A 12,078-nucleotide genomic window follows, 5' to 3' on the forward strand; every position below is an offset into this window, starting at 1 on the left:
CGCCACCACCACCATCACCATTATACAGTTTCAGCAAATAAGAAGGTTACATCTGATTTTAACTACACCCCTAAGTAACAACCAGTAGTGAACCAATAAGAAGGCCATAAAAATCTGGAAATCCCACCTTAGCCACACATCCTAGAAATGACTGCAGAACAACTGGAAGGCCATGTTTGTCCACAATTCCTTTCCCCATGAACTAAAGACCCTTTTTGGAGTCAATCAAGATTGGGCAAGAAAGTGCCTTGGCCATCCTGAAAATGTTTTTACTAACATGTCGGGAAAGTTGTCAGCATATTTCCTCTAGTATGAAAGTGGCTGTTTGCTGAAATTTAGATACACTCTGTTATTGTAAAATATTTCACAAGCAGGGAGTCACAGTTGTTGTAATAGGAAAGAATAAATCCTTCAGACCACGCAAAGATAAAACAGACACAAGTCACTGACCTGCTACCTGCAGTTCTAATATGGTTTCTTCATAAAATGTATCATCTTTAACAAAACAGCCATATTGTCCTTCATCAGAGAGTCTGATATTGAGAATCCTCAAGGGAACATTTCCATCTGTGAGTCCAGCTTTTGAAAGCTCTGTCCTTTCCCGATACTCTGGCATCTGCCCTTCATCCTGATCCTTCCCATCACGATACAGGTGCACAAAGGATAAATACGCAGGTCGGAACCATCTCACCTCCATGTTTGCAGCGCTCATCCTGGGGGACAGGTGACAGGGCCACACAGTGTCCTGACCCAGGATGGCAGTGACAGGGTCACGGGATCCAATCACTGTGAACTTTGCTGCAAAATGAATCAGGAAAAAAATAAAATAAGCTCAGAGGAAGGTGGGAATTGGATAGGAAGGACACATCCAACAGGTTCCATTTGATACAAACTTCCAAAAAGTTCAGGCAGAGGCAGACACCAGACATGGAAAATTTCAGCCTGAATGTTTCAGGGAGAGCAGTGCTCATGTGCAGTGGGAGTGGGGCTGTGTTATAAGAACACTCAGCCACAGTGCATGGCCCAGACACACAGCACTGAGAGGGGGCGTGGAGCTGATAACAGACAAGCTTGGTGCATGGCACAGGCACAGAGCACTGGAGGGAGTGGGGAGCTGGGAATAGGTAGGTTCAGTGCATGGCACAGGTGCTGACACAGGGTGGGAAGCTGAAGAGGGGTGCGTTCTGTCCATGGCACATTTACACATCAGAGAAACTGAGGTAGAGAACTGGGAATGGACGTGCTCGTGTGTGGTTGAGACACACTTCCTATTCAACAGCCTGTTTTCCTAAGTGCTCTGGAATTCATATGAAATTTGCTGGGCCTCAACAGGACTAAGGGTAGGGTAGGTGGGCCATATCTGGTGTTCTTTCACCGTGGTGCTCCTGAGACAGAGCTCTGTTGCTACAGACAATTCTTGGACTATTAGGGGTCAATACGACATATGATCAAGAGACCAAATAACCAAACTTAACCAAGTGTGTTGCCCAAAGACAAAACAGTTCACTATGAAAAGGAGACATACACACCCTCCCTCCGAGAGGCAATTATTATCAGGCAGTGTGCTTACTGTACACAGAGGGTGTGCTTCAGAAATACCACCCCCTCCCCGCAAACCACTTACATTTATATCATGATAAGTGAAACAGCACTTTATACATCACCTGCGATCTCAGCCACCACTTCCATAATGTGCTCTTTACCTTCCTTATCTGTGTTTTGGACACCACATTCCAAACCAGGGGGGTGTAGAGATACCTCCATTATATATATAATGCATATTATAGGACTACCGTGCACATAGTACCTAATAATATGGTGTATGCTACATCTCACGTATATGTATTCACTAACAGGCCCAATTAAAATGTCACATGATATCAATATATTCTGATTCTTCTTCTGTTTTGTGCACATGTGAGTCTCAGATGATGGCTCTGATCATTTTTACATCTGAAACTCACTAATTTAATTTATTGATTTATTTAATGATTATTTATTATTATTATTAAACTCTTCCATACGTGTCCATCTAATGCTTTATTAATCCTTGACAGTCTTTTAAAAATACTTGTGTGAATAAAGAGACCTTTACTCTGCCCCAGAAACAAATAAAATAACCCAGCAGCAACACAATCAGAGCCAAAATTGAATAATGAAGGTGCTGATCTTGCTGTTTGGGTAAGTTTACACACTGAGAGTTGTCCCACTGACTTGGAGTTAAGCATGTTGTTAAGACACTTCAGGGGCCTAAATAAATCCTCTAAGAAACAGCAGACAGTGCGGATTCTTACCTGATTCCATCTTGTGAACATAAAAAGTAAGGAAGAAAATAAAACCAGGGAGAGGGGAGCTGGCTCTGGAGCCATGACAGAAAAAGAGAACCTTCATCTTCACTGTAACTTGATCTAGACAACAGGAAAAAGGAGGGAAAAAAACCTTAACATAGTGAGCATAACCCTCATTAACATTAAATCATTAAAGAGAAACATTAAAGAAAACACATTAAAAATGAGTAAATACGTTATTAAGTGACTTTTCATATTATGGAATTAGAACAGCCATTCTATTAAAGTTGAAAATATATTTCCTTTATGAGTCTGATTTTGTCCCATCCCTACAAAAAAAGCAAAAGAGAGATTCTTGATTTTTCTTTTTACCCATTTCTCTTCCTTCAACATATCACAGGCAAGTGATACAGTCCCATAACCAGAGCTATTAAATAACAGGGAATACAGAGAAAGATGCTCCACCATAAAGTTGGATTTGTATGAATTTATAACTTACTTTACAAAACAGAAGCATATTGAACCTCCCTTTGAATGCATTGAGAGCAGGATCAGGTCCAGTATTCTTCAATAAAATATAAGAGGAAAGAAATAAATTGTTAAATCCAATAACTAAAAGAGGTTGGTGTTAAATTACAATGAAAGGAGAAAATAGAGCATGTAGCATTTTGAATATAGACTCAAAAGCAAAGTTTGTACTCAGAGTAAGACACGTTTATCCTGGGATTATAGGATCATTTTGCCACACTGGTGCACTGTGGGTCTCCGGCGCACAGGGGCCAATGCTTGCATTTGCGCCCTGCCCAATCGGTGGCAGTGGCAGTGCCCCATGGAGGGAAGGGGGGTCTGTGGGCTTATTTCCCGCTCTCCCTCACTCCCCCCTCACTGGGGTGCAGCTGGGAGCGGGACAGGGGAAGATGCCCCTGGGTCACCCAGTGGCGGGGGTGTGTGTGACAGGTTCTGCCCTGGAGCCCTGCCCCTGGGTTGGCTGCCCGGCCCCTGCGCACTGGGATCCCCAGGGCTCCCTGGGATCCTTAAACTTCCAAAGCAGGGCTGTGTACGGATCATCATCCCCGGGGCAGCAGCTCCTGCCCCTGCCTGAGGAGCCTGGTCTGTGCCAGTGACACAAGACGCTTGCTCCAGCCTTTCTAACAGGTGGATGTGAAGGGGGGGGAGGGGCAGATCACGGTGAAATCTGCAGCAGCTTCAGACTAAGCCCAGAGCCTGCGGCTGAGAGTTGCCCTCCAGCGGAGTCAGTGATTGCTTCAAGAGTGAACATTTTAAAAAGTAAAAACAACGAGAGTCTTGTAGCACCTTAAAGACTAACAAATTTCTGCAGGCATCAGCTTTCGTGGGCTTCTGGGTACCTACTACAGGGCAGAGCCAACAAAGAAAACAACAGACCACCACTGGCCATCAAGTACAGCCCCCAGCTAAAATCTCTCTAACACATCATTAGGGATCTACAACCTATCCTAGCAGATGATCCCTCACTTGCTCAAGCTGTGGGAGGCAGACCTATACTTGCTTACAGACAGGCCCCCAACCTGAAGCAAATACTCACCAGCAACCGTACACCATACAAGAAGAACACTAACCCAGGGACCTATCCCTGCAACAAACCCCGTTGCCAACTCTGCCTGCACATCAACTGTAGTGACACCATCACAAGTCCTAACCACACCAGCCACACCACCAGGAGCACATTCACCTGCACATCTACTAATGTGATATATGCCATCATGTGCCAGCAATGCCCCTCTGCCATGTACATTGGCCAAACTGGACTGTCACTGCGCAAAAGAATAAATGGACACAAATCAGACATAAAAATGGGAACATCCATAAACCAGTGGGAGAGCACTTCAATCTCCCAGGACACTCTGTAGCTGACTTGAAAGTTGCCGTACTTCTACAACAAACCTTCAAAAACAGACTTCAGCGAGAAACTGCAGAGCTGGAACTGATCTGCAAACTTGACACAACCAGACTGGGTCTGAACAGGGACTTGGCATGGTTCTCTCATTACAAGAAGTAATTGTCACTGTTCACACATTCTCACCTCCTAATCAATGGTTGTGAATAGGCCTCAACTACCCTAACTGAATGGACTTTGTTAGCACTTGCCCTCCCCATTGCTATGTGTCTTACCCTTAGATGTATATACACACCCCCATCTGATTTCTGTTTCATGCATCTGACTACGTGGGTTGCAGCCCAGGAAAGCAGAAATGTGTCAGTCTATAAGGTGCTGCAGACTCTGTTGGTTTTGCTGTGCACAGACTAACCCGGCTCCACTCTGGAACTTTTAAAAAGTGTTGCAGGTTCCCAGCCCTGCTATTGGCTCCGCCACACGCTGCTGCGTTCCTATTGGCTGAGCAACGACCAGCCTGGGACTGGGGGGAGGTGGGGAAAAAGGAGCAAGCAATGTCATTGCTCCAAGTCCTGAGGGGGTGGGAAGGGGAGGAGGAGCGAGGAGCGTGGCCAGTCCCCTACCCCCTCCCTCCCTACACCCACTGTCTAGCAGTTAACAATTCACTCCGGGGCAGCAATAAATGTCTGCTGGGAATAGCAGAGAGCGATGCAGAGGCAGATGCATTCAATCAACAGCAGCTCACCCACCTGCTCCTGGGGATCAGTTTCGGGGCAGTTCTGAGATCTGGGGTTTTCTAAACTCCTCACACATTCCCCTGCAGCGAGTTTACACTGTCCGCGGCTGGGCCAGTTCCGAGGCTGCAGAATTAATTCTGGTCTTTATCCTTTGCTGGGCACTGCTAGAAACGGGTCTGCCTCGGCCCCTGCACCGAGATCGGAATCGAAAGTAGAAAAGTAACAGGAAAGAGGCGGGGCTGTCAGTTCCTGTCACATCCTCCTTACGATTTGGGGGGAAAGATCCTCTCTCCAAAAATCCCCCCCGGGTGTTTGAGGGCAGCAGGCTCCGCTTTCTACGGCCTGATCTGGCTGGGGCGAGAACTGCTAAACACTGTCACAATGTTCGGTACATTTTCATCTCAGCCCCGAGTGGAAACTTCCCCTTTCATCACCTAAGTAACAAACCCCCGTTGTGCTGCTGAGCGGGGGTGCGGTGACGCCTGTGTCTGTATCCTTCCCGCAGTGCTGAAGGAACGGGTTCAAGACTATTTAGAAGGATTGGACATTCACAAGTCCATGGGGCCGGATGCAATGCACCCGAGGGTGCTGAGGGAGTTGGCTGAGGTGATCTCAGAGCCATTGGCTATTATCTTTGAAAGCTCGTGGCAACAGGGGGTGGTCCCTGAGGACTGGAAAAAAGCAAATATAGTGCCCATCTTCAAAAAAGGGAGGAAAGAGTATCCAGGGAACTACAGACCAGTCAGCCTCACCTCAATCCCTGGAAAAATCATGGAGCAGGTCCTTAAGGAATCCATTTTAAGGCACTTGGAAGAGAGGAAGGTGATCAGGAACAGTCAACACGGATTCACCAAGGGAAAGTCATGCCTGACCAACCTGATTGCTTTCTATGATGAGGTGACTGGCTCTGTGGATGTAGGGAAGGTGGTGGACGTGATATACCTTGACTTTAGCAAAGCTTTTGATACTGTCTCTCACAGTATTCTTATCAGCAAGTTAAAGAAGTATGGGTTGGATGAATGGACTATAAAATGGATAGAGAACTGGCTAGAGCATAGGGCTCAACGAGTAGTGATCAATGGCTCCATGTCTAGCTGGCAACCGGTCACAAGTGGAGTTCCCCAGGGGTCGGTCCTGGGGCCGGTTTTGTTCAACATCTTTATTAATGATCTGGAGGATGGGGTAGATTGCACCCTCAGCAAGTTTGCGGACGACACTAAGCTGGGGGGAGTGGTAGATACCCTGCAAGGTAGGGAGAGGATACAGAGTGACCTAAACAAACTGGAGGATTGGGCCAAAAGAAATCTAATGAGGTTCAACAAAGAAAAGTGCAGAGTCCTCCACTTAGGAAGGAAGAATCCCATGCACAGCTATAGACTGGGGACCGACAAACTGGGCAGCAGCTCTGCAGAAAGGGACCTGGGGGTAATGGTGGATAAAAAGCTGGATATGAGTCAGCAGTGTGCCCTGGTTGTCAAGAAGGCTAATGGCATATTGGGCTGCATTAGGAGGGGCATTGCCAGCAGGTCACAGGAAGTGATTATTCCCCTCTATTTGGCATTGGTGAGGCCGCATTTAGAATATTGTGTCCAGTTTTGGGCCCCCCACTACAAAAAGGATGTGGACAAGTTGGAGAGAGTGCAGCGGAGGGCAACCAAAATGATTAGGGGCTGGAGCACAGGACTTATGAGGACAGGCTGAGGGAACTGGGCTTGTTTAGTCTGCAAAAGAGAAGAGTGAGGGGGGATTTGATAGCGGCCTTTAACTACCTGAAAGGGGGTTCTAGGGAGGATGGGGCTAGGCTGTTCTCGGTGGTGGCAGATGACAGAACAAGGAGCAACGGTCTCAAGTTGCAGGGGGGACGTCTAGGTTGGACATTAGGAAAAAGTTTTTTACTAGGAGGGTGGTGAAGCACTGGAATGGGTTACCTAGGGAGGTGGTGGAATCTCCATCCTTAGAGGTTTTTAAGCTGAGTCTTGACAAAGCCCTGGTTGGGATGATATAGCTGAGGTTAGTCCTGCTTTGAGCAGGGGGTTGGACTAGATGACCTCCTGAGGTCCCTTCCAACTCTTATATTCTATGATTCTATGATCTATCGCTGTCAGGGCTGAAGGTGCAAGCCCAGCCCATCTCTGCTCTCAGAGCAGAGCCTAACCCGGATCAAGCAGCGTTAGCTGATTCGCAGTTCGGATGGTCAGTGCAGACACGTTGCTCTCCTGGGCCGAGTCATCACCGCAGGTTCCTGAATCCCTGAATCAAACCCTCCAGGTTCTTGCTGCTCCTTTACAAGTGGGCAGCGCATTGATGGGGTCAGACCAAGACAATCGCAGTGCGATGGTTTCACAGGTCCATGTAACTGCCCTCCGTCACATGAACAGGCCTCGAAAGAGCAGGGAAGCCCTGACTGTATGAATACAATTAGACAGCCAAGATGGGGCAGCTCATCTCTTTCATTGCACCAATTTCTGTTGGGGAGAGACAAACTTTCTAGCCACACAGAGCTCTTCGACAGGACCAGTCACAGTCGAGGGGCCATTAACATCACTACAGCCATAGGACAAAAAGAGGGTTAGTGGGTTACAGCTGGTTGCAATGAGCCATAAATCCAGTGTGTCTGTCAGTCCTTGATTGTGTCCAGCAGGCTCGATTTACAAAACGCTTCTTGCTGGGGCAGAGTTTCCAGCTTCTCCCCATAGCCCCAAACCGTATTTAACTAATTCTGTGTCTCAGCCACCCCCACATCTGCCTGTCTCCAGCCCAGCTATTAATTCTGCCCCCTGCTCAGCCCTCACTTCTGCCCCTCAGCACCACGTCAGTCTGAGCTCTGTATGTCCATGACATGTCCCCAGCGTACCCCATCCCTACGTTGAGCTGAGCTAGCTGGCCTGGTGCCTCTGGGCAAGGGTCCAGCCAGCCGGGCCCCACAGAGAACTGACCAGCCCAGCTGGGACTCTGGTACCAGCCTGACTGGGGGCATTTTCAATGAACAATCGAGACTCGCCCATGTCAGCCTGGTCCTACATAAGTGTTCTTTGCTTCCTATTCCCTGCCCCCCCAGCACTGCCCACCAGCCCGTGCCAGGGATGGACTTGGGCACTCAGCTCAGTGGCACTGGGGGTGTGACCAGCATCACAATCTGAGATATTTTTAACTGACTTGAGAAAAAAAATTGGGGGAAAGTTGTTTCTGTATCAATTTCCCACCTTTCACCATCAACTCCTGACCGTCCTCCCCTCCATCCACACACAGACCTTGTTCTTGTCCTCCTCTCCCGCCCATGTCACTGAAGGAGACTTTCCCTGGAGAAACTGAAGGACACCAATTAAGCACGAAAGGTTTCTGTTTGTAATGAACTTTTCCACTTGGTAGTTTTTAACATAAGGAAAAATATTTGTCTTTGTTTGGTTTGGTCCATTTCCTTTGATGGCTGTGTTGTGTTGGGGATAAGGTTCTGGTTTCCCTTCTCAGGGACGCTGCCCTTTGTGACATACTGGGTTTAGAGGTGCTGCTAATGGGTAACTTGAGCAACTGATTGGACCAAAACTGAGTGCAGCAGGGAAGGTAGCTGTGTGTGTGCGTTTCCCCTCTAGCTACCTTAGGTTCTTTTATGTCCTCCATTATCGTAAGAGCTGAGTGATACACGTCTTCAGTGTATTTATCCTCACACCAGCCGTGTGAAATAGGGAAACATTCTCACCCCTTTTCACAGGTGGGGGCTGAGGCCCAGAGAAATGAAGTGACTTGCCTGAGACCACACAGAAAGTCTCACAAAACAGAGAATATAACCTGGGTCACCAGTCTCAGGTTCACGCCATGACCACCGGACAATCCTTCCTCTGAAGTTACAGCTCCTCCTTATGCAGTTCTAGCCCTTGTGCTTGACTTAGTGTATGTAGCTGTGTTAGGGAAGAGGCGACATTCAATGCATTGTAAACTTGCTGGGGCAGATCTCAGCAGCGCTGTGGAGCAATGAAACTTTACACCAGCTGAGGATCTGCCCAGAACTGTATTCCCAGTGATAAATAAATAAAAGTTAGACCAGGGGACTTTAAATTTTGGATCCTTCCAGCACAATCATTCAAGAAAATAGAGTCTCAGCCCATATGAAATTCTGCTGAGGAAGTCATGCAGACACTGCTTTCAATTTCACATGGAAGAAGAAAAATTCCCATCCCCCAGCCAGAATGAGGAAGATGCTTCTGGGTGGTTGTCAGCTGGTCTGGGTCTCACGCTCAAGGCGAGTGAGGGCAGGACAGACTAAAGAATCCCACCATCAGACTATACCATTGCTCCGTGGTTCAAATCCTTTCTCCCCCTAGGTCAAAGAGGGGGACTTTGAACCTGGATACCCCCATCCCAGGCAAGTGTGCTACCACTGGGCTAAAAGCTATAAGTGGCTAGCAACCCCACAACCCGCCCCCATGCTGTGTGCAGCGCAGCAGGTGCCTAACTCATTCCCACAAGAAACGACTCTGGTGGTGGATTGACATGCAGAGTAGGCGCTCGGCCCCCAACCCAGATTTAGGGCATGTGTCTCTCGTTGGCATAATAAAACCACCTCCACGAGCAGCAGCAGCTACGTCAGCGGGAGCAGCTCTCCCGTCACCATAGTGCTGCACACAACGACGCTTACTGGGATGTAACTTATGTTGCCCAGAGGGAGAGGAGCTATTCACACCTCTGAGCAACATAAATTATACCAACACAACCTGTAGGTAGACATTGCCTTAGGTGCCTCTCTTTGAGAGGGGGCAGGGTTTAGGACACACCCTGTTGTGTGCATCTCCCAGTGACTAGTTTAGATGGCTCCCCAGCCAGCATGCTGGTTTCTTGTGGATTGCGTTTTAAGGCATCTGTCTGTCTCCGTTCATCATACAGGGAGACTAGGCGCCTACCTCAGGCTTTGTGGGTCGCAGGATTGTTCTTGTGATGTTTTAGGAACCTAAAAGTTAGTTACAGTGACGCTCAGTGTTGCAACGCACAAGTCCCTTTATGGATCCTACACCCAGTCATTAAAATTAGAAGCTCACAGAGGATTAAGTCACAGCCCTGGCAACGAGTCTTTCCCTTTACATCCCATCATTTAGCGCATGTCCATCCTAGGTGAAAGGGTTTTTTTTAATCTTTTTTCAGTGTGAAAGCAAACCTGAGGCCGAGATCTCATTGTACAGTCCTAGTGGAGATGAGGCAAGTGATGCTTTCACCTCAGTGTAGCTAATCAAGGTGACCCATAATCTCCCCCACACCCTCCAACCCACAGATTTCTTTTTGACCAGTTACACTCAGGTGAAACCACCACTTGCCTTGTTTACATACAGATTGTACAATGAGAGAGAGAGACACCTGCAACCCAGTGTAGACAAATGCCCAGAGAGCTGGTCCCATCCCATGAACACTCCCGTGGACACCACAGCAATTACTGATAGGCAGAAGAAAGGTGTTCTGCCTATTTTATATATCATTAGCCAGCAATCTGAATGAACTCAATATCTCTGGAAACAAAGAGCAGAAACAGCACCATGTGTTCAGCCACCTCTCCACAGAACACAGCTGAGCAATTCCTGATTTACATGGCTATAGACAGCACAAGAGACAGAGCACCAGCTGGATAGCAACAAATCACAGTAAAACCCAGCTCCCATCATAAGGACATGTTGGTATATTCCCTGTTGGTGCTGGGGCAACATAATGAAGTAGGGAAGCAAATCCCATGACTCTGCCCCCAACAACTGCAGCTGGATTATTAAAAAAAGAATAAATCAGAATTGTCTTTCATGCTTTATTCCTCCTGGTTTGAAATCCAGGTGTTTGATTTTTTTCCACTATATTTGCTGGCTGACAGTTGTTCCGGAGAGACCCTGCCTGGATCCAGGCTCTGCAGTTGGTGCAGCACAAAGGGCCATAGTCCCCCTCCGTCCATGTCTCCCAGTGCTGAGTGATGCAGACTCGGCAGAAGTTGTGCCCACAGTGTATGGTCACCGGGTCCGTCAGATATTCCAGGCAGATGGGACATTTGGTTTCCTCTTGGATTTCCTGTACCGGAGTCGCTGAGGCCATGGCTGCTGGGATCTCTGCTCCTCTGTTCCCGCTGCACAGAAATGGTTTGGCTGATAATGGGAGGGGCATGTCCCACTGACATCAGCTGCACAGGTGCAGAATGAGGTGAAGAAAGAGGAGAGGCCGGGAGGAGGAGCAGGAGAAAGATAAGAAAAGAAGGAAGCAGGAACTACCTAGGCAAGGAACAGGAGCAGCAGGGTGTGAAGAAGCAAAAAGGGAAGGGAAGGAAAAGGGGGGAAGGAAGGAAACAAACAAGGACACAAAAGCTTAAACTCAGGGTCCATCTACACCAGTGGTTCCCAAAAGTGGCCCGTGGGGTCTTTCAAAGTGGCCCACTGCTCCCCTCCCGCTGGCTGCAGAAGGGATGTGCTGCCTAAGGACCCAGGCAGACCACGTTGCCGCGGGGCTACAAGACCAGTGCAGGCTCCTTGCTGCACCCAAGAGGATGGGAGATCAGCGCTGCCCTCCCCTGGCTGTAGCAGGGACCATGGCAAAGCACTTTGCTTGGGTCCCTAGGAGCTGGGGTCCCTGCTGGAGGCAGTGGGAGGGGAGCACTGATCTCCTGTTCCCCTGGCTGCAGAAGGGAGCCACTTGCTTAGGGACCCAGGCGGCGCGCACGGAGCTACAGGACACATGTAGTTTCCCTGCTGCAGTCAGCGGGGCGGGAGATCAGCAAGGAGGCAGCCTGCTCACTGAACTCCTTCTGTCTGTCTGCAGTGGGGGGAGCAGCCAGGACCCACCGTGCTTGAGGAGAGGGGGCAGGACTCTACAAATCAGAGCCTTGCGCTTTGGCCTGCACTTAGCAGGTCACCCACCGTGACATGAATGCCAGGCCACGTGCTTCAGTGTGTGGTGCCAGTCACTCATCCACACCAGTCCAGCGGTTCCCAACCTTTTCGAGGGTGTGGAGCTGTGGGCCAGCGGTAGTGTCTGCCTGGGGCATTGCGGCCCTTCCTCAGGCCCAGACCCCGAGGAAGGCCACAGCGCCCTGTTACCAGGGGAATGTTCTAGTGTCTGCGCACGAGTCTGAGCACCGGCCCTCAGGCAGGGCGGGCAGAGAAGTAGCCTATAGTCTCCAACCCCCACGCAGGGTGAGACAGGTTCGCAGTCTATGGCCTCCGGC

Source organism: Emydura macquarii, unplaced genomic scaffold, assembly GCF_026122565.2.
Source record: "Emydura macquarii macquarii isolate MOO-44397 ecotype Brisbane River unplaced genomic scaffold, CSIRO-AGI_Emac_v2 contig_294, whole genome shotgun sequence".
Taxonomy (NCBI): domain Eukaryota; kingdom Metazoa; phylum Chordata; order Testudines; family Chelidae; genus Emydura; species Emydura macquarii.